The sequence below is a fragment of the Schistocerca piceifrons genome, chromosome 11, assembly GCF_021461385.2.
Source record: "Schistocerca piceifrons isolate TAMUIC-IGC-003096 chromosome 11, iqSchPice1.1, whole genome shotgun sequence".
In the NCBI taxonomy this organism is placed as follows: domain Eukaryota; kingdom Metazoa; phylum Arthropoda; class Insecta; order Orthoptera; family Acrididae; genus Schistocerca; species Schistocerca piceifrons.
Window position 1 is genome coordinate 1126978 of NC_060148.1, and position 23606 is coordinate 1150583.

General features: G+C 43.2%; 1 long non-coding RNA gene across 1 annotated transcript in view; it reads right to left on the reverse strand.

Annotated features, from left to right (window-relative positions):
- Positions 1–23606, reverse strand: part of LOC124720420 — a 41347-nt gene that overhangs the window by 11611 nt on the left and 6130 nt on the right. Inside the window, exon 2 of the long non-coding RNA XR_007006153.1 lies at positions 7975–8046. This is a non-coding gene — a long non-coding RNA (uncharacterized LOC124720420). The remainder of the gene's footprint in view (positions 1–7974; positions 8047–23606) is intronic.

Genomic DNA, 23606 nt, shown 5'->3' on the forward strand with positions numbered 1-23606 from the left:
ATCACATCCTACCTTTCACAGAAGCTCTCCTGCGAACCTTGCAGAACTAGAGGCGAACTGTGAGGACGGGGCCGGCCGCGGTGGTCTGGCGGTTCTAGGCGCTCAGTCCGGAGCCGCCCCACTGCTACGGTCGCAGGTTCGAATCCTGCCACGGGCATGGATGTGTGTGTGATGTCCTTAGGTTAGTTAGGTTTAACTAGTTCTAAGTTCTAGGGGACTCATGACCTCAGATGTTAAGTCCCATAGTGGTCAGAGCCATTTGAACCATTTTTTTTTTGTGAGGACGGGTCGTGAGTCGTGCTCGGGAAGCTCGGTCGGTAGAGCACTTGTCCGCGAAAGGCAAAGGTCCCGAGTTCGAGGCCCGGTCCGGCACACAGCCCGAATCTGCCAGGAAGTGACAAAAAACACCGTCTGCAAATCGATTCTTCAAATAAAATAAACATTTACGAAATGGACCGGCACGACTCGGGTCCCGACATACACCTTCGGGACGAGTCACAGTGTCTACTCGGCTCCAGACCCCAGTGTCTGGAATCGGTACCGTCTCCAGTTTCTCTGAGAGACAGACACTGACACCTTACCAAAAGTGTCTACAGCACGGTTCAAGGTGAAGGGTCGATACAGCAGACATATCTATCCACTAATAGCAGTCCATATAATTTTCATCGTATAGTGTATTGCGTTCCGAATTTTCCACCAATTTCTAACTTCCCGAGGCTCTATTTCACAACCAGTTTTAAGGAAAACTTTGAAGCTACAATCCTCTGTGTTCGCCATATGTAATTAAAGCGTATAACGTTTAAAATTAATCAGTTCTCTTTCCCGCTAGGAACGTCCGACCCGCACAAAGTGACACACTCTGTAAGCTGTCCATCTACACTGGACACATCAGTCGCGACCTCCCCTCCCCTCCGACTGGCCACGCACACCCACCCCCCCACCCCCTTTCCCCGCGTGACACTCCCCTCGACAGTTCGCCAGAGGAGTCCTTTGCTCCGGCTCCCTGCCTGCCGCCTGTCCATTCTCCCAATGTTATGCCCGTTCCCTCGTGCATTTACCTCTCACTGCAGCTCCTGACGTGCATATCTACATCCGTCAGCGAGCACTCGCAATTCCTGAACGGTTTTCAAACACGCACGCACACACTACAATATCGGTCACAAGAGTTTCCTGTATGTTAAAAAAAGAACTACAGGACCTTGTGCTGATCAGTTTGCATTAGACCAGAAAACCTCAGGGCCGCAACTCTCTAAAAAGCCGAGCTCCCGTGTATGAAATGGCTCGCAACTTCTAATTACTGTGCAGACGGGTTCACGTGTTACGTATCTGACATTAAGCGTGCAACAGAGAATCAGTTTAAAAAAGGTTCGAAGTCACGTTTAATTTCGGTGCAAGTCACTAACTGCTCTTATTATCCAACACTCGACTAATACAGTGCGGGTACGCAAAAGCCATTTTCTAACACATCTCGGAGCTTACGATGTCACACCACCTGAACCACGTCTCGTGCACTCATATAATTTGCAGGCAGATTCAGTGGTTTACGTGCATATTATACGCAAAATGCATTGCAAATCAGTTAACGAAAGAGAAGTAATGGATTAAAATGTCACGTCTGATGAAGTTTTATCGCACAAACAGAACACGTTTAGTGAGTAATAAACTTTTTCTATTTCATTATTTTCTGTGGGAGTAGGGTGTCAGCAACAAAACGTATCATACGGTTTGAAACGGTGTGTAAAGTTTGTCGAAGTCAGTAAGTGCTCTCATTCCCAAACAACGGAAGAACACATTTTGAATAATTCGTGTGTCACGAATTATGCTGCGTCTAAAAATATGCACAGAATGTAGCTGTAAACCTTGTCTTATTTAGTTGAACCTTTAATGTAAGGCTACACTTCTTAATGAGTAGATTATGACAGCACATACAATTTTTTACATCCGGTCAGTAACTGTACGAAATATCGAAAATCAGGTTTTCATTGCCCCCGGAAGTTGTAAGCTACGAAACCTGTGTCCGGAATCCGGGGCCACGAAACGAGTGAAGTATTTGACAGGCAGTAATTCAAATCGATCTCTGCACGACAGTGCACAGTGCCGACACACTCCAAAAAGCCGCGAGTGGAAACATGATTTCTCAGGGACTCCTGCGTCGGATTCCACCGAACGGAGAGATAAGGGGTCGAGTGTTTCGGACAGCCCTCGGCCTAATGACCGTTTGTACACGTGCCGAAGAACTGGCATACAGTAGGTACCCTATAGTGCAGCGTCAAAATTTAAACATTAAAATGTCCGACACAGGCAAATCGAGCAAATCTTTCTTTATTTTCCGTTACGTACGATCTATGACGGGCCTCAAACGACTTTCAAAAAGCACCATTTGTTGGTGGGTGGGTCCCGATTCTCGGGTACCAAAATTACTAATCCTGGTGACGGCCATACTTATAATTTCTATTTGTGGCAAACAGTCGCATTTTTACCATACGTTCTCAGGGAACTTCAGAACTTTTTTTTATATCAGTATCCATTTGCGAGATCTAGAGGTTAAAAGTTTCCGTAGTTACGCGTAAATGTAGTTTAACTTACGTAGTGTACACGTGGCGAGTGTTCTGGGGTCATCACGAGGGTTACGAGGTCACCGACGAAAGTTTCTCACACGCCGCCTTCTTCCAACAGACACTTCACGCGTAAAAGGGTTACCTCGAGCCGGAAATTAGTCGATAGTGCCACCTCGCAGTGCAAACACCAAACAACAAAAATATTTTGTTACACAAAATTCTTTGCACTTGCAAGCCAAACACCATATTTTTTGATAAATTGCAAATGTAGTCTAAAAATATTCAATTTTACACAGCAGACTGTAAGCGAGAAAGGAAAGAGACAGCGGGACAGAGAGACAGTGAAATTAGCAGAGTTGTGAGGCAGTGTTAAGGAACAGTGATACAAAGGGACGAAGACAGTGAGAGTGGGAGAGTGAGAGGCGGAGCGGAGAAAGTGCCGGTGGCGGACAAAGGGGACTGCGGGAGGGACAGCGGCAGTGAGGGGGAGACAAAGAGAGACTGGGTGAAATGTCGGGTGCCATAGAGTACGAGTATGTTTGCGTGCCAAAACGTTTGGTGTGGAACGCAGAATTAGCACTGAGGCCAGTAGTTCCTCCAATTCTGTCAGAGTTTTTTCAAGAGGAGTGCTCTGACAAAAGCTGTTTTCAGTGCTGCATGTGCTACTCTAACCAAAATTCATAAAATTTCTTTTCCTCTTCATCCAGTTGTCTCCATATCCGTAAATAAAAATCTGCAGTTATTGGGAATGCAATACACGCCAGTAACGAGAAGTTTCGTATGTACTAGCAGTACTACATACTGTCTACTACATAAGCTGTTTAATCTTTTTCGTATTTATATTGTCGTCTCTGGATTTAACCGAGCATACAGCACGTACCGACTCGATACTCTCTCGTGGGTTATCACTTTCTTCCACTGACCCATTAGATATGAAAATTACACAAATAGGATAACATCTTTTAGTCGGTCTTAGCAGAACCTGCAATTTATCCGAAATGAAAAAAACAGTGCCGCCCTCCCCCTCCCCTCTCCCCTCTAGAACACTTCCCGATTTGAAATTTGCTAGCGGCCCGAACCTGTGTGCGACACTGTCATGCGAACCCAGAACCTGACCTTTTGTGAGAAACATTCTCGCCCGGCGACTAGCTACCCGGGCACAAAAAATGACCGTACAGCACCGACAGCCGGGAGTCCACACTCGGGGAAGTTCGGCCGCCCAGTCACGAGTCGATTCGCGACCTTCCGTTGCGGCTTCACGTCTGCCGGTGCATCTCGCACACTGTGTGACGAAAAATGTCCGAACGTTCTTATCTGGTGCGGAATAGACTACTAGGATAAGACTTGTCGTATAAACGGAGGTGGGGAATACCGTGCCACCGACAGAGAAGCAGTAACGGCAGAACGGGCCAGTCGGGAGAGCTCACTAACTTCCAACTCCGAGCAGTCAGCCGAGTAAAGAGTCCACCGGGGGACATTCGAACCGCTCTAAAACCACCCAAGTCGACTGTCGGTGACGTGACTGCCGAGTGGAAATGTGAAATAACGACCCGAGCTAAACCGACACCTAGCACACCTGGTCTAAGGACGGAGGGGGACCGTCTAATGCAGTGGAAGACAGTCGCGAAAAATTGCGCGATATCGGCAGAAGGAATCGCTCGCGAATTCCCGAGTGCTACGAGCAGTCCGACTGGCACGATAACTGCGTGTGGGGGAATTAAAAAGAACGAGGAACGACAGTCGAGCCTCTCGTTTCTGTAGTCGAGAAAGTCTCGGGTCCACCGACTCAGATTCGAACGGAAACCGACGTGCACGGCGACCGTAGATTTTAAGGAAGGAGGGGCGTATGGCAGTCAGTCGCAATCCCATTAGTTTTTATTATGCTCGCAAATCTAGATTTTGGCTATAAATAGCTATCTTCAATGCTAACGTGAAAGAAAAAAAAAATCATAGGATTAAAATTAAGTTACTGTACGTCATACAATAAGCAAATACCGTGTTCAGTTATCCACTCTTGTTCAAAAATAGCTGCTATTGAATAACGTGGTGTTTACTTATTATTCTACGTATAGTAAAGTAATTTTGATCCAGTAGCACTGAAGATTGCTATTTATAGCTGAAATCTAGATTTGCGAGCATAAAAAACCCCTAATGAGATTGTGACTGACTGCTGCTGTGTGCCTCACCTTCGTTAAAAGTTGGAGGTGTTATAAAGGGCAATGCCACTGCTCAGTGGGAACAAGTTATTCTGAGGAATCAGTCACACTATACTACGAGGCAGTCCGACGGAAGGCATCGGGTACGGCGAACGCCTGAAGAACGTTTCCTGCCACAGTGTGTGGTGGCAGCAGTGAAATACGGAGGTGGTGGCGGGGTTAAGGTACGAGGTCAGAGTGTGGTCCCAGTACTGGGACCAAGACAACGCTAAATGCAAAGGGATACAAACACATTATACAGCACTGTGTACTATGTACAGTACAGCAACAGTCAGAGATGAAATTGTTTCTACTGGCACGACAGTGCAGCCTGTCGTAAGGCATCGTCTGTAGGGAAGTGGTCTGTGAAAAACAACCCTCCCAAAATAGAGCATTCGGCCCAGTGTCCCGACACGAACTCGCCGCAAAACGTTCGAAACCTGAACGTCGACTTCGGTCCGGACCCTGGCACCGGTCATCACTACCTTCCACGGTTTCAGGTTTTGACGACGAAGATTGGGTTGCCATTCCTTTGCAGGCATTAAGAACTTCGTCGAAAGTATTATTGAGGTGCTGTAAAGCTCGAGGGACAGGGAGGGGGGGGTGGGTTGCTGCACACCCTGTACTAATGTCTATAAATAGCTGCCCGGATACTTCTCTATGTTCCGATCCTACAGAAGCTTTCCCGTGTACTGAAACACTGCCAACAAATGCAAGGTTCCAGATTTGAGTCCCAGTCCGGCAGGCAGTTTTGACCTGCCGGGAAGTTTTGGCATTCCCTCGTCGGTACAGACACACTGTTAATTTGCTCTGTTGACAGCAAAACAAACTGAAGGCAATTTCAGTTACAGTCTGTCCACAAATCTAGCTTTGGAAATTTACTTTAAAAGGGTCAATCCAAATGAAGTGGTCCAATAAAAATTAAGTTACTTGCTCGACCATTTTTAAATATTGTAGTCGAATTAAATTGGGCGATGCTGCGGGAATTAGTTTAGGAAATGAGACGCTTAAAAGTAGTAAATGAGTTTTGCTATTTGGGGAGCAAAATAACTGATGATGGTCGAAGTAGAGAAGATATAAAATGTAGACTGGCAATGGCAAGGAAAGCGTTTCTGAAGACGAGAAATTTGTTAACATCGAGTATTGATTTAAGTGTCAGGAAGTCGTTTCTGGAAGTATTTGTATGGAGTATAGCTATGTACGGAAGTGAAACATGGACGATAAATAGTTTGGACAAGAAGAGAATAGAAGCTTTCGAAATGTGGTGCTACAGAAGAATGCTGAAGATTAGATGGGTAGATCACATAACTAATGAGGAGGTATTGAATAGGATTGGGGAGAGAAGCAGTTTGTGGCACAACTTGACTAGAAGAAGGGATCGGTTGGTAGGACATATTCTGAGGCATCAAGGAATCACCAATTTAGTATTGGAGGGCAGCATGGAGGGTACAAATCGTAGAGGGAGACCAAGAGATGAATACACTAAGCAGATTCAGAAGGATGTAGGTATCTGTATTATTAAAGCACGATTCCAAGTCTTTTTTCTAATTTTGTCTCAAATTTGTTGTACCTTATTTCCAATAGCTGCTTTTCTTTTTCTGCTACTTAATTTTATTATTTTTGAAGCAGGACGTATGTCTAACATAGATCAAGAAAAATCCAATATGCTAACAGCTTCCTCATTAGGAATATAAATGTCATTAACAAGGTTACATGATTCAGATCCTGGATTCACAACAAATATTTTTGAGTAACAATTTGGGCACAAGTAATTCCCAGGAATCGCATTAGGTTTCACTTGGGAAGCTGTTTCACTCTCACACAACAAGGACAAATGTTCAAGTTTTATTTCCCTCAAACCGTTAGTAATAGGCTTTTTACGGACTTTAAGTGGATCACAGCACTTTCTTCCAAAAACATTGTTTTACTTCAGAATATATTTCTTCTCATGATACTCACACACTGATGTTACAGAAGAACTTACTCAAAATTTAAAGCAAGTTTGTCTAACTTCATCAAAGTCACTCACATCTTCAAGTTTCTTTAAACTGAACCGTAACTGTTTTGTGACACACTTCACTTGCTATCTGTCCGACAGAGCACTGTTCACCCATGTTATTGCATTCCACTTAATCTCTCAAAATTAATTACAAATCACACAGAGAACAAAGCACACAACACATTTTACACTCCGAAGTAAGTACATCCACTCCAACAAAAGTTTCAGAACAGACTGCCTACAACAATGCACACACCCAGCAATAATCTACTTCTTTAATGACAATAAACCTAAACGTAAAGGGGCATTTTTATTACGATAGAACAAAAGCCAAAGCTCCTATTGTTTAATATTGCATTTTTAAAAGTAAACAAACTAAATGAATAATGGGTGATAGTGTTAACTAAATATAGGTCACAATTAAATTTTATTACAATGAAACAATAAACCATTTACATAGGCAACAGCCATAAGATCAGTTGTAGAGTAATGTGAATTATCTCCTCATTTTCAAAGATTAATATCTTTGTTCACCATCAGATATCAATGTTGAAATTTTTACGGAATGTTGCTATCATATAGGTATACAAACCGTGCAAAAATCATATTTTCATATTCAGTCCCACCTGAGATAACTAACCCCAAACTTTACAAAAAATGAAAATTCTCAAATTTCAAAACTTCATAAAAAATTAAGGAAACATTTGTAAGTGTTCTTTCTCTATACGAGGCTAGTATTGTATGATATCTAACTACAGGAAAAAAACAGACTCTCATATATCACTCCTTGTTTACTATTTTTGAGTCTAAAAAGTGGTTTTTTGAAAATTTGGAAACCAAACTTTGGAGCTCCTTTTGACTGGTTATTTTTGAATTTAGGGTATTTTGTGTAATAGACAATGTCGTAGAGGACACTTTTCTAAAAACAATCATGTCAACTGCAATGTTGTAACTTAACCCAGCACAGAGATATTCAAATTTTCACTAATGTCTCCAGACCAAAAAATCGTAGCACGCCTATAAACAAAAATGGCCACCATCCAGTAAAGGTGCGAGATAAATTATTTTAAAAACCTATTTTGAACTTTCCAAATACAGGGCAATCACATACAAAAAATGAAAATATTTAAAAATGGTCAAGCAACCATCATATGGATTGACCCTAAAACTTTATTGGAGCAAATAGACCCATTACAGGAATTACCACTGAGCACGCACAAACCTGCGGGCGACGCCCTCCGTCCTCGTCCGGCTGTGGCGTCTGCCTGCTGCTTCGCTCTGGCCACAGACGAACCTGTAACAACACACACAGCTTTGTGCTTTATATTTTCTGCCTACCGCCACAAAAAAATGTTCTTACCCTATGATTAAATTAAATAACAGCTAAATGTGAAAACTGTGCTGTCTGCAATACAGATTAATCAGCTCCATTACACTTTATGGCACAACCACTCGACAGCTCAAACGTTGTGTAGCCCCAAACACTCTGGCCCCCTAAGTGCTAAGATCATATTGGATTAATGGTCAACAGAGACAAAAGCTAAAATACAAGGGTGGTTCAAAAAGTGAGGTAACTATTCCTCTGCGACATAGGAAGTCAAACAGATACACTACATGATCAAAACTATCTGGACACTTCCAAAAACATACTTTTTCATATTAGGTGCATTATGCTGCCACCTACTGCCAGGTACTCCGTATCAGCGACCTCAGTAATCAACAGACATCGTGAGACAACAGAATGGGGTGCTCCGCGGAACTCACGGACTTCGAAAGTGGTCAGGTGATTGGGTGTCACTTGTGTCATACGCCTGTACACGAGATTTCCACACTCCTAAACATCCCTAGGTCCACTGTTTCCGATGTGACAGTGAATTGGAAACGTGAAGGGACACGTACGGCACAAAAGCGTACAGGCCGACCTCGTCTGTTGACTGACAGAGACCACCGACAGTTGAAGAGGGTCGTAATGTGTAATAGGCAGACATCTATCCGGACCGTCACACAGGAATTCCAAACTGAATCAGGATCCACTGCAAGTACCGTGACAGTTTGGCGGGAAGTGAGAAAACTTGGATTTCACTGTCGAGCGGCTGCTCATGAGCCACACATCACGCCGGTAAATGCCAAACGACGCCTTGCTAGGTGTAAGGAGCATATAACATTGGACGATTGAACGGTCAAAAAACGTTGTGTGGAGGGACGAATCACGGTACACATCGTGGCGGTACCATGGCAGGGTGTGGGTATGGCGAATGCCCGGTGAACATCATCTGCCAGCGTGTGTAGTGCCGACAGTAAAATTCGGAGGCGGTGGTGTTCTGGTGGGGTCGTGGTTTTCATGGAGGGGGCTTGCACCCCTGCTTGTTTTGCGTGTCACTATCACAGCACAGGCCTACTACACTGATGTTTTAAGCACGTTCTTGGTTCCCACTGTTGAAGAGCAATTCGGGGACGGTGACTGCATCTTTCAACACGATCGAGCACCCCTTCGTAACGTACCGCCTATGGCGGAGTGGTTACACAACAGTAACATCCCTGTAATGGACTGGCCTGCACAGAGGCCTGACCTGAATCCTACAGAACACTTTTCGGATGTTTTGGAACGCAGACTTCGTGCCAGGCCTCACCGACAGACATCGATGCTTCTCCTCAGTGCAGCACACTGTGAAGAATGGGCTCCCACTCCCCGAGAAACCTTCCAGCACCTGATTGAATGTATGCCTGCGATAGTGGAAGCTGTCATCAAGGATAAGGGTGGACCAACACCATACTGCATACCAGCATTACCGATGGATGGCACCACAAACTTTTAAGTCATTTTCAGCTAAGTGTCCGGATACTTTTGATCACACAGTGTACACAAAGTTACTAAGGCACTGGTACATATTACATTTCCATGCAGATGCCACAGTTTTCTAGGCATTTGTGCCATTGGCAACAATCTGCCAAACCAGTATGAAAGAAATGTGAACCAAGGTGTAGGAATTATTTAACAACAACTACCAAAAGTCATCTGACCCTTCGTGACGATACGGTGCAGAAATGTAATGGCCTCCACCCAATACCGCATTAAGTGACGGCGAGACAACACCATTCACTCGGCTCTATCCTTGCCCGAAAGCTGCCGCAGTGCGTTGCGAGGAGACTTCTTCCAGCAGTTCGACGATTCCAGTTACAAAGTCCTTTACACCGACAAAGCAGGTGTACAGTTCATCTGCCGCACAGCACATGCCGATGTAACGATCGGCCAGAATCGATCTTCCGATGCGGCACGTTTCCGTCTACCGAGATGTTCAGTTGCGTCGACCTTTGCCCCTTTCACATTTCTGTTTTGTCTTTACGAAATTCCTGGCACTACAACCAGGACTGTTTTCGTGACATTTCACAGACTCAGTAAATGTCCGGTAATTAGTGGCAGGTTACAGGAGCGGTCATTTTCTTCGAATGCAGAACATTATCGTACTTCACACTTCATTGCCAATCGCGTATCTGTCGACAGCATCTCAAAACCGTATTTCGAAGCGTGACAGTACATCATTCTCCATTACTGGTGGCATTCATAAGTGTGGGTTATTTAAACACCCACGACTACCTACATTAAGTGGTGTCTGACGGTCATCAATACTGTACGATCATTTATTACCTTACCTATTCAACCACACTCTTAACAAGACAGACCAATGAAACTGCTGCGGTAAAAATTTACACGATAGCCTCAATATCATTTGCAGCCGAGTGTCTGAGGTGAGACAAATAGGCGTCTAAAGCATCCGCAGCAAGCAGCACGTGCCTTAACAATACCTCAAACACTCACATATTTCAGTTTCACACCACTGATAAAACCCGCTAGGAACTGAAGTGTACAGTAATGGTCACACAGTTAGTGCAGCACAGTGTGTAAAATTCCTTAGCGCCAGCTGCATAAGAAGCTAAAATGGAGTCAACACGAGGATAAACTAAGCGAGACACTCAGTTCGGCGTGTTGCGCCGTTAGAAGCACCCCCCGTCCTGCTGACGCCAACTCGAACGTGAAAGAATATTGGCTTATTCTGCATATCTTCACTCTTTGTTGTCTTGTCTTATAGGGCAGAGCAGAAAAAGTAAATAAAGAGCTCGTTCAGCAGAGGCGAGCAGTAAAACAGTCCGTAAAGCACATTACCCAGAGGGCTTTTTAAGGCTGTCTAAGTTCTTACCCTCATTTCCCCAATACATTTACTATTCAACGGTGTACATTGGTGACGATACAATCTAGTTTCAGCTAAGTTGTGATGCACACTACATTTGTCAGCAAAATAGTAAATACACACAAAAACAATTTTCTCATAGACACTGCCCTCTCATCCAGACTTCAGAATAAAGTTGCATACTTTGATGAGAAGGTATTCGATAAGCTGCCATCTAACATAAAACAAGCAATTGATAACTCTACCAGTTCAGGAAAAAAAAAAAAAACCATTTTCATTAGCAACACTTTTTGATTTGGGAACTGCAAAGTTCTGTCAGCCACAGGTCAAGCAGCAATGTTTGCTACGAAGCTGCACAGCGAGTGGTAATGTACTGTGAATATTCACGTATCCCATTGTCCACCGTCATCACCTCCGGCTGCCGTACTGCCACAGACATCTGGACAGCTCCTCACTGAAAGTGTCCCCGGCTGTTCAAGCTGGCACTCTACGTTCATGTCATATAGTAGGTGTCTGGAGACTTTTGACCACACAGCGCACTTTCCAAACTCCATGGAAGCTCTCCCAAATATCGGAGCCCTGCCAGAGACGCGGAGGTTCCGGATTGAGAACCCCAGTCTGGCACACACTTCTGAGCCCCTGGGAATTTTCGCCATTCCCCTTCGACACAAACTGCAAGAGCGGCGTACTAATTTTATTCGATGCCAAAAGAAATCTCGGGAAATTTCAGTTATACAGTCTGCACAGTGATCGATTTGTGACGGTATGCACACATGCCCCGTACCGGTACCTCTTGACAAAAAAAGTCAGAACTGCAGGTTTTGAGATGCAGTACAGTAGAACTCTTTTTTTTTTTTTTCTTTACCAGTACAAATGCTGTATTTGAACTTTTAAAATGGTAAGAAGAGAGTTACAATAACTTTTTAAGAAGTCTACAATGTAAGAAAATATAGATTAGCAATTTATCTTTTCTTCAGGCAAATTGACCCATTACGGGAACTATCACTCAGTACGAAATGACACACAAAACCTACAGACAACGGCCTCATCTGGCGGCACCGACTCGGCTGCACACAGAGTCACCTGTAATGACACGTGTAGCTTTGTGTTCAAGTGATCACCTGCTGTCACGAAAATTCTCTTTATTGTACACACGTACAGCTTTTTTCAAATTTCAAATACAGACTAGGTAATCTCTCGAACTCGATATAATATAGGAACAGTGCTCAATCGAAACAAAAACTAAAATACAGTGACGGTTCAAAAAGGTAATAATTCCTCTGTAACAAAAGGCTTATTGAGAAATCAAAGAGGTACACAAAGTTATTAATTCACTGGTCCATTTTAGTTTTCTTCACGGTCACCACCACTTTCTAAGCATTGGTGCCATCAGCAAACCATCCTGTCAAAATCAGCACGAAAGAAAACTGAATCCTGGTATAAGAGCTACTTGACAAAAGCCTCCCAAACACCATTTTGTCCCCCCTGACAATACGGTGCAGGACCTTACAACCCTCTACCCGATACGGCATCAAATGACGGAGACGGCACTATTCGCTCAGCTCCATTTTCATCTGAAAGTCACTCCAGTGCTCGGCGAGGACACTTCTTCAAATTGTCCAGTGTGTTGTGCACGATATCATTCTATAATGGCAACACATGTGTCGGATTGTGTACCACACAGAGTCACGAGCAGCAGCTCGAATCGATTCTTCAATGCGACACGTTCCGTAATCTGCATTGCACGTACCAAGCAAACTTCTCCTTTGCCCCTTTCACACTTCTGTTATGCCTCTACCAAACTGTTTGTTTGTTTTCTGAAAAGGAAAGTTGCTGCTCACCATATAGCGGAGATGCTGAGTCGCAGACAGGCACAACAAAAAGACTCAACAGTAGAGACACACACACACACACACACACACACACACACACACACACAGTGTCTACTGTTGACAGTCTTTTTGTTGTGCCTATCTGCGACTCAGCATCTATGCTATAAGGTGAGTAGCAACTTTCCTTTTCATAAAATTACTGCATTCCATCCTGGACTTTCCATTTTTTTTTTTTTTTTTTTTTTTTAAATTTATTTAGGGCGCAAAATCAACTAGGATCATAAGAACCCGCGTCAGAACCACAGAACATGGAAAAGAGTTAAGACCACTGCACATTAAGCACAATCAATGGAGGGAAAGACAGCTAAAAACAGGGACTTGGAGATACGCCATAGAGAAAATACGCCATAGAGAAACGGAGGTTCTGAACTAAAGATTAAATGTCTTTCGCCATTCGGTACAACGGATAAAATGTAAAACGTGGTCGATAGCCTCGATGTTCTCTAAATGGCCGATAACTCAGATGGCAAACTTAAAATGAGAACCTAAGTGTCAAAAAGAGTATTCGGCTAGGAAATAGCGGACCGTCAAAGGTCGAGAGCAACGATTACAAAGTGGTGGAGGAGCAGCACTTAACAAATGGAGATGGTTAAAAAGACAGTGCCCGATACGCAACCCGGCTAAAATGATCTCCTCACAGCAAGAGGACTGAGAGGAGGTTGTCCAAGCCGCTGGTAGAGGCTCGATACCCCCGAGCTCGTTTCCACGGAGGAAGGACCACCTGCCCACAGGCGGCGGCACAGAGGTCGTCGCGGGAGTAGAAGAACTGGCAGGCCGACGTACGAGGACCGCAGCGTCGGCAGCCTCGTTTCCCGTCAGACCGGTGCGAGCGGGAACCCGCATAAACGTCACAGTGGGTCGATCGCGAGTGAGCACGTGACGGCTTTCCCGGACCCGTCGCACTAAGTGACGAACAGTGTACGGCACACACACGCTCCGAAGGGCACCGAGCGAGTCGGAGCAGGTGACACAATCGAAAATCCCGTGTCGCCGGATATACCGAGTGGCCCGATACGGGGCGAAGAGCCCTGCCGTAAATACTGAGCAGTGTTCCGGAAGCCGATACTGAAAATTGTCAGCGCCAACGACTGAGCCGCATTTAACTCCGCACTCCGTCCGAGAGCCGTCACTGTACACAAAAGTACTACAGCGAAGTTCCATCCGAAGGTTGTGAAACTTTTGGTGATAGAGTGAGGCCGGAGTAGTGTCTTTAGTAAGCAAATGAAGGCCAAAGTGAACACGGGTCACTGCACGGAGGTGGTGAAGGGTTCGCACCCACTGGGAAAGTGGCAGGGAGCGTGAAGTTAAGCTGCCAGAGAAAGAGTCAAAAGTGAACTCCACGAGGTAACAGAGAAGAGGGACGTGCCCCATTATGGCGATCGAAGGAGTCGTCGAAGGAGGAGACGTAGGACGGGTGGCCGGGCACGGCAGACAAATGGCACGCGTACCTGCAGAGGCGAAAGTCACGGCGGTACGACAGTGGTAGTTCGGCAGCTTCGGCATACGGACTCGACCGGGTTAGTGTAAAAGGCACCAGTGGTCAAACAGGTGCCACCACTGTACAGTCTATCCAAACAGCGTAACATGGACAGATGCGCATATGCATAAAAGAAACACCCGTAGTCTAGTTTCGATTGGACTGGATCGAACTGTTTGGGGGAAGAGACCAGACAGCGAGGTCATCAGTCTCGTCGAATTAGGGAAGGACGGTGAAGGAAGTTGGCCGTGCCCTGGACTTTGTCCGTATCAGTCAATGTTTTTGCGACGTTCCGCAAAATGTAACAACTTTGTAATGCACAGTTACTGTAATTGATAATATAACAAACGAGACATCGTTAACGAGAATTGTCAAATTTATTTTGAAAGTTGGATTTGCACTCTCAACTTCCAGCAGTAGCTGCAGTACTTCAAGAAAAGAATTACAATTGAAAGATGTCGACAACAGTGGCAAAGTATGGTGAAAGCGGTTAAATAATGGCAGATCTTAGCTCCCGATCAGACCGTTTTGCCACCCAACATCACGGTACCAGTCAAACGTCGCATTAGGAGCATTCCCTGTGAAAGGACCCTTTATACCAAAGGACTGAAGTAGTTCAAAGTATTTGTAATAATAACTATTCTACAGTGGAAGATTCCTTCTCATAACTAAACAATTTATTTAAAAAAAAAATATATATACTTCATTATTTTTTTTTCTATAGTTATTTCGATTTCATCATTGTACAACTACCCAGCAAAGGGAAATTACAGCTTGTGGGTTGACTGCCTTGATCACTTGCTCTTTTCTTTCCTTTTTGAAACCTTTTGGAAGTGAGGTTATGTCAAGATCTGCATTTTTCTACAACATCGTTTCTTTATAGCACAACTCTCTCGTACCTAAAACTGTGATGGTGTGCGACACTACTTTACTGCATTATATCAACATTTTTGATTCAGTGTCATACATCAAATAAATTAAACAGTTATTTCTTTGTTTGCCTCCTAGATGTCTAGCAAGATCACACGTGTTTATACAATAACTCAAACAGAATGCAGTCAAGTATTCAGAATATCAATCAAAAGTGTCAAAAGGTTTAAATTACGAAGGATGAAAGAAAAACGAGCATTTCAAATGATGGAACGAAGTTAAAATTCGAGTGTGAGTGGGATAGGATAAGACAGAAGCAGCACAGAGAAAAGCTAAAATCATTCGGCAAGACAGGCAAAGGATTTCTAGAAAGTGATCTTAAAGCAGTACTGTAGCATGCCACTAGGAAAAGCAGCTGATAAGGCAATGACAAGTTTGCCAACACCCCAAGGAAATTAAAACTGGCAGAAAAACTGTTTGTTGACAAGGTACCAGAATTTGTGAGTAATCTGAATCTGTGCCATAAATTAAAAAAAAAAAAAAAGGATGTAAATGTCTGAATGAACAAATGAAAGCTAATGCGGTACAGTTTTATCTTTGTGATGACATTGGCAGAACAGAACCAGATAAAAAGGACAGAGTTACCACAAAGAACACCCAAACAGGGAAGAAAGGAGTGGTTCAAAAACGTATGAATATATGATGATTACCGCTAAAGGCTATGAAGTAGTATTCTGACTGTGTGATTGAAAAATCCAAGTTTTCTGAGCTTTGCCCACCATTTGTATTTCCTGTTTCCTCTATGTTCCGTAACATGTGCACGTAGATAGCACACTAACACGCAGTTAAACAGGAGTATTTCCATGTAGAATACTATAATTAATAGCCCTCGCGGGGGTGATCCTGAAAACTTTGCCTGTATGTCAGACAGGCTGAAAATAGGCAGCTGCAACTTTGCACATATCTTCAGTGATGAAGAAACAATTCGTAATGAAATACAATGTACCCAATGGAAGGTTTTGACGGACACCCCAAACTATAACGGAAACTGGATTTATATCTGCCTGTGTGAAAAAAGATACGCCTGCAGTTCCCAGCACTCAAAATTTCACTGTTATGTGGAAAGAAAAACAGCCTCGGCACTCTGAAGATGTAGAGAGAACATTTGTAAATTGTGATGCACTCATTCGGACAGATTTTGCGCAACACTACACCACTGTGAGCCGAGATGAAATTGAAAGTGTTCACTGGGATCAGCACAAGTCTACTATTTTCACTGCTGGCGTTTGGTTAAATTATCATATTATTGCTAATTATTCCATTATAAGTGACGATATGTCCCATATGGGCATTCTTTAAAATCCTCGTTCAGGTTCTGAAGAAAAAACAGTCGAATTTTCAGCATGTCAAAATTTTTCCCATGGCTGTGCTTCACAGTTCAAGAATCACTTTACACTTTCTTATCTTCCATGTTTTCTGACTGAATTTGACATTTCTGCTCTGACTGGAATTTGCTGCCACTTCCCTCGGCAAAGAGGCAGGTTGACGGTATTGGAGGAACTACGAAAAGAATCGTTTGGCAAATGGCAAAATCACCTCAGTAGACAGTAAACTTGCCATACAAATTATGTATATGTGCAAAACAGAATTAAAAATGTGTAACGCTTCTTTTCACAAGTGCAGGAGTAGTTCAGTCATCAGCGTCATTTCTGGATAGTCGCTGGAAAAATCTATAACCAATTCCATACCTTTGTGAAATTCGTTACAGTTTGGTGGTGGTGGTAGGAGAGTGAATAGAAAAGTCCTCATCCAGCAAAGGAAACAGTACCACTAAGCCAGGAGATTTTGTACTGCAGTGGGAAGATCCAGGACGAAGGAAGACTATTTGGCAAAAGTGAAGGAATACGAGGAGGAAACTAACCCAGTATTACTCAACTACAAGCTGTATTTGGCCAGTAAATGAAGACAAGTCTTGAGAAGACATATCAATAATTGTGAAGAAAGTACAAACTCCTAATTTGATCAACAAAAGAGGCCAGTTTGTGTTTCAGCAGAAATAAATGCACATTTGCAAACTTGTCACTCCCCCCCCCCCCCCCCCAATTTTTTATTGCATATATGGAATTGTATGATTGTTTTTACGTTAATTTCAATCATAAGTTCACTTTCATACCTCCCATTTCATACTAAAGTACTACATCTCTCTCTCTCTCCCCCCCCCCCCCTCTCTCACTCTCTCTCTCTCTCTCTCTCTCTCTCTCTCTCTCTCTCTCTCTCTCTCTCTCTCTCTCTCACACACACACACACACACACACACACACACACACACACACACACACACACAAGCAAAATGTAAAAGTGCACAAAAAAAAAACAAACAGGAAAGTGATATTGTCTGATCACAGTATCCACCAGTCATGTCTGCAATCAGTCAACTATTACAAATACCTGCTGTAACACTTTGTAGGCATACAAAGAAGAACAATTACCCGGGCTCAGTCGTAGGTTGAGAAGGTGCAACACTGTAGGGTAATATTGGGAAATGAAGTCAGTATACAGAGAAGACCACTTCCAGAACACTCGTTCAACTCATCCAAGAGTATTGCTCTAGTGTATCACAGACCCGTACCGATTAGGACTAATGAGGGGATTCTGAACTTACAGCAAGTAGGACAGCACAGACAGTCACCGCATCATCCGACTGACAGGACGGCACCACAGAGATGCGGGAATACTGGATTTGGCAGAAATTCTGAGGTGGATACAAACTGACCCACGAAATCCTACTTACAACTATAGCCGGGTGCATATCACTCCAGTAGGGACCTCAAATAAAACATTACACTAGATTTTAAATCATCATTCTTACCGTGTTCTGTATACAAACAGAATGGGAAGAAACCATAAAGTGTGGGACTGAGAAATATCCTCAGCCGTGCACTCCGTCTGCAGAGTACGGACATAAATAACATAGACCAAAAGTGTGAAAATACTGAGGGATGCCGAGAGATAGGAATGCAAACATACAGGGAGAGGCAGGGGATTCATTGTGCTCCTGGTGTCAGTTGAAAACATATGTGAGCAGGGTCTGCAATGACCCATAATGGGAAGTTCAAAAAAATATTGTTACTTAAGTTTTGGAATTAACCAGGCTTTTAACTAATTATACACCTATTACATTCTAATTATCTTCTACTGCTGAATTAAGCTGACATGTATAATACCACAAAGATGTCTAAGATCAAAACAGCAAAGTCCAAAAATTGACAAAAATGAACTTCCGTAGTCAGTTTAAAGTAGAAGTATATCACTATCACGTGAAGCAAGAATAGGCATCAAAATCAGCCTTTTCTTCGTCATACAGAGCACGGAATTCTCGGTCGTGCAACAGAATGCTCCAGTTGTGCGAGCAGTCAATTTGTAATCGGCTCTGTCGAGCAACAATCTTTGAGTCAGAGCGTATAGCAAACTCTAGCTGTTTGTAATGTATATTCTCTGAACTTATAATGTTTCGTTTGTCTGTATCCTCAGGCTTCTTACCATACAACATGCTGTGAAACATTATTAAATGCCTTCTCTAGAACAGATAGTTAAAACCTCACTCACAATGGAAATATATTGGCAACAAATAGACCTGACCCCTCTGAGGATGTCCACATCAAAACTGGTATCTGTGAACACGATGTGGTGGTTGTTGTTGTGGTCTTCAGTCCTGAGACTGGTTTGTTGCAGCTCTCCATGCTACTCTATCCTGTGCAAGCTTCTTCATCTCCCAGTACCTACTGCAACCTACATCCTTCTGAATCTGCTTAGTGTATTGATCTCTTGGTCTCCCTCTACGATTTTTACCCTCCACGCTGCCCTCCAATGCTAAATTTGTGATCCCCTGATGCCTCAAAACATGTCCTACCAACCGATCCCTTCTTCTAGTCAAGTTGTGCCACAAACTTCTCTTCTCCCCAATCCTATTCAATACCTCCTCATTAGTTACGTGATCTACCCACCTTATCTTCAGCATTCTTCTGTAGCACCACATTTCGAAAGCTTCTATTCTCTTCTTGTCCAAACTGGTTATCGCCCATGTTTCACTTCCATACATGGCTATATTCCACACAAATACATTCAGAAACGACTTCCTGCCACTGTTGTGGCAACAATAATTATGAAAGTCCAAAGGACAACTAAAACATGCAGAAAGGTACGCATCTTCAGTAAACTAGATAAAAATCAATAGTTTTGTACCTCTATGAGAAATTTGAAACTTTCAGCACGTCATGAGGATGTAGAGGAACTCTAGCTCAAGTTTAAAAGAATATCTGACCATGTACAGGACAGATATTTATGCAGAAAAACAGTCCATAATGTAATGGAACCCCCATGGTGTACAGCCACTGTAAAGAAACTTGTACAGAAACAGAGAGTACTGCACAACAGGTGTAAAACAAAGCACACGGCTATAAATGCAGAGATGCTGAATGAAACACATTTGGCTGTCAAGAGAGCAATTTGTAATGCCTTCAATGAGTACCGCAGCAGAATATTGTCAAGTGATCTTTTAGAAAACTCAAAGAAATTCTGGTCGTATATAAAGGTTCTCGGTGATAAAGTTAGTGTCCAGTCACTCGGGAATGAGACAGGAACTGAAATTGATGGTAACAAAGAAAAATGAAAGAACATAGCATCCTATGCCTACGATATCAGGAATTGGCCAAGTCACACACGTACCTGGGTGTAACACTTTGCAGGGATGTGAAGTGAAATTATCACATAGGTTCAGTTATGGGTAAAGCAGGTGGTAGACTTTGGTTTATTGATGGAATACTGGGGAAGTGCAATCAGTCTACAAAGGAGACTGCTTTAAATCACTCACGTGACATTCTAGAATACTGCTCAAGTGTGTGGGACTGTACCAAGCAGTGGATATTGAGCGTATGCAGAGAAGGGCAACATAAATGGTCACAGGTTTGTTTGACCCATGGGAGACAGTTACACAGATGCTGAAGAAACTGAACTGGCATTCTTGAAGATAGGCATAAACTAACCTGAGAATGTCTACTAACAAAGTTTCAAGAACCAGCTTTAAATGAGAGCTCTAGGGATATACTACAACTTCCTACATATCACTCTTATATGTACCATAAGAACAAGTATATAATAACTACAGCATGCACAAAGGCATCAAACAATCATTCTTCCCACACTCCATATGTGAATGGAATGGAGAGAGACCCTATGCCATCATCCAATTTATGATGAAATGCCTTTTTTTTTACTGCTATAAAGGAAAGTAATTACAATGTCACTTTATTTATTACTTTTTCTGAAGATTTTGGAATTTAAACAGAGACAGAGACAGAGACAGAGAGAGAGAGAGAGAGAGAGAGAGAGAGAGAGAGAGAGGACAGGGTGTTACAAAAAGGTTCGGCCAAACTTTCAGGAAACATTCCTCATACACAAAGAAAGAAAATATGTTATGTGGACATGTGTCCCGAAACGCTTACTTTCCATGTTAGAGCTCATTTCATTACTCCTCTTCAAATCATATTAATCGCGGAATGGAAACACACAGCAACACAACGTACCAGCATGACTTGAAACACTTTGTTACAGGAAATGTTCAAAATGTCCTCCGTTCGCGAGGATACGTGCACCCACCCTCTGTCGCATGAAATCCCTGATGCGCTGATGCAGCCCTGGAGAATGGCGTATTGTATCACAGCCGCCCACAATACGAGCACGAAGAGTCTCTACATCTACATTTGGTACTGTGGTTGCGTAGACGAAAGTTTTCAAGCGCCCCCATAAATGAAAGTCGAGAGGGTTGAGGTCAGGAGAGCGTGGAGGCCACGGAATTGGTCCGCCTCTACCAATCCGTCGGTCACCTAATCTGTTGTTGAGGAGCGTACGAACACTTCAACTGAAATGAGCAGGAGCTCCATCGTGCATGAACCATACATGTTGTGTCGTACTTGTAAAGGCAGATGTTCTAGCAGCACAGGTAGAGTATCCCGTGTGAAATCATGATAACGTGCTCCATTGAGCGTAAGTGGAAGAATTAAAATGAGCTCTAACATGGAAAATAAGCGTTTCCGGACACATGTCCACATAACATCTTTTCTTCATTTGTGTGTGAGGAATGTTTCCTGAAAGTTTGGCCGTACCTTTTTGTAACACCCTGTGTATGTAATTGTTGGATTCAATCATATTCATATCATGAAATGTCTGCTTGTGTCTGTATATGTGCAGATGGATATGCGTGTTTGTGCGAGTGTATACCTGTCCGTTTTTCCCCCCTAAGGTAAGTCTTTCCACTCCTTACCCTCTCCCTTAAAACCCACATCCTTTCGTCTTTCCCTCTCCTTCCCTCTTTCCTGATGAAGCAACCGTGGGTTGCGAAAGCTTGAATTTTGTGTGTGTGTCTGTGTGTCTATCAACATACCAACGCTTTCATTTGGTAAGTTACATCATCTTTGTTTTTAGATATATTTTTCCCACGTGGAATGTTTCCCTCTAATATATATATTAAACCTCCCCCCCACGAACCATGGACCTTGTCGTTGGTGGGGAGGCTTGCGTGCCTCAGCGATACAGATAGCCGTACCGTAGGTGCAACCACAACGGAGGGGCATCTGTTGAGATGCCAGACAAATGTGTGGTTCCTGAATCTGTTGAGATGCCAGACAAATGTGTGGTTCCTGAAGAGGGGCAGCAGCCTTTTCAGTAGTTGCAGGGGCAACAGTCTGGATGATTGACTGATCTGGCCCTGTAACAAAACGGCCTTGCTGTTCTGGCACTGCAAACGGCTGAAAGCAAGGGGAAACTACAGCCGTAATTTTTCCCGAGGGCATGCAGCTTTACTGTATGATTAAATGATGATGGCGTCCTCTTGGGTAAAATATTCCGGAGGTAAAATAGTCCCCCATTCGGATCTCAGAAAGAAAACTGTCGTTTTACGGATTGGAGCGTGGAATGCCAGATCCCTTAATCGGGCAGGTAGGTTAGAAAATTTAAAAAGGGAAATGGATAGGTTAAAGTTAGATATAGTGGGAATTAGTGAAGTTCGGTGGCAGGAGGAACAAGACTTCTGGTCAGGTGACTACAGGGTTATAAGCACAAAATCAAATAGGGGTAATGCAGGAGTAGGATTAATAATGAATAGGAAAATACGAATGCGGGAAAGCTACTACAAACAGCATAGTGAACGCATTATTGTGGCCAAGATAGATATGAAGCCCACACCTACTACAGTAGTACAAGTTTATATGCCAACTAGCTCTGTAGATGACAAAGAAATTGAAGAAACGTATGATGAAATAAAAGAAATTATTCAGATAGTGAAGGGTGACGAAAATTTAATAGTCATGGGTGACTGATTTCTGTAGTAGGAAAAGGGAGAGAAGGAAACTTAGTAGGTGAATATGGATTGGGGGGAAGAAATGAAAGAGGAAGCCGCCTGGTAGAATTTTGCACAGAGCACAAATTAATCATAGCTAACACTTGGTTCAAGAATCATAAAAGAAGGCTGTATACATGGAAGAAGCCTGGAGATACTGACAGGTTTCAGATAGATTATATAATGGTAAGACAGAGATTTAGGAACCAGGTTTTAAATTGTAAGACATTTCCAGGGGCAGGTGTGGACTCTGACCACAATCTATTGGTTATGAACTGTAGATTAAAACTGAACAAACTGCAAAAAGGTGGGAATTTAAGGAGATGGGACCTGGATAAACTGGCTAAACCAGATGTTGTACAGAGTTTCAGGGAGAGCATAAGGGAGCAATTGACAGGAATGGGGGAAAGAAATACAGTAGAAGAAGAATGGGTAGCTTTGAGAGATGAAGTAGTGAAGGCAGCAGAGGATCAAGTAGGTAAAAAGACGAGGGCTAGTAGAAATCCTTGGGTAACAGAAGAAATATTGAATTTAATTGATGAAAGGAGAAAATATAAAAATGCAGTAAATGAAGCAGGCAAAAAGGAATACAGACGTCTCAAAAATGAGATCGACAGGAAGCACAAAATGGCTAAGCAGAGATGGCTAGAGGACAAATGTAAGGATGTAGAGGCTTATCTCACTAGGGGTAAGATAGATACTGCCTACAGGAAAATTAAAGAGACCTTTGGAGAAAAGAGAGCCACTTGTATGAATATCAAGAGCTCAGATGGAAACCCAGTTCTAAGCAAAGAAGGGAAAGCAGAAAGGTGGAAGGAGTATATAGAGGGTCTATACAAGGGGATGTACTTGAGGACAATATTATGGAAATGGAAGAGGATGTAGATGAAGATGAAATGGGACATACGATACTGCGTGAAGAGTTTGACAGAGCACTGAAAGACCTGAGTAAAAAACAAGGCCCCCAGAGTAGACAACATTCCATTGGAACTACTGACGGCATTGGGAGAGCCAGTCCTGACAAACTCTACCATC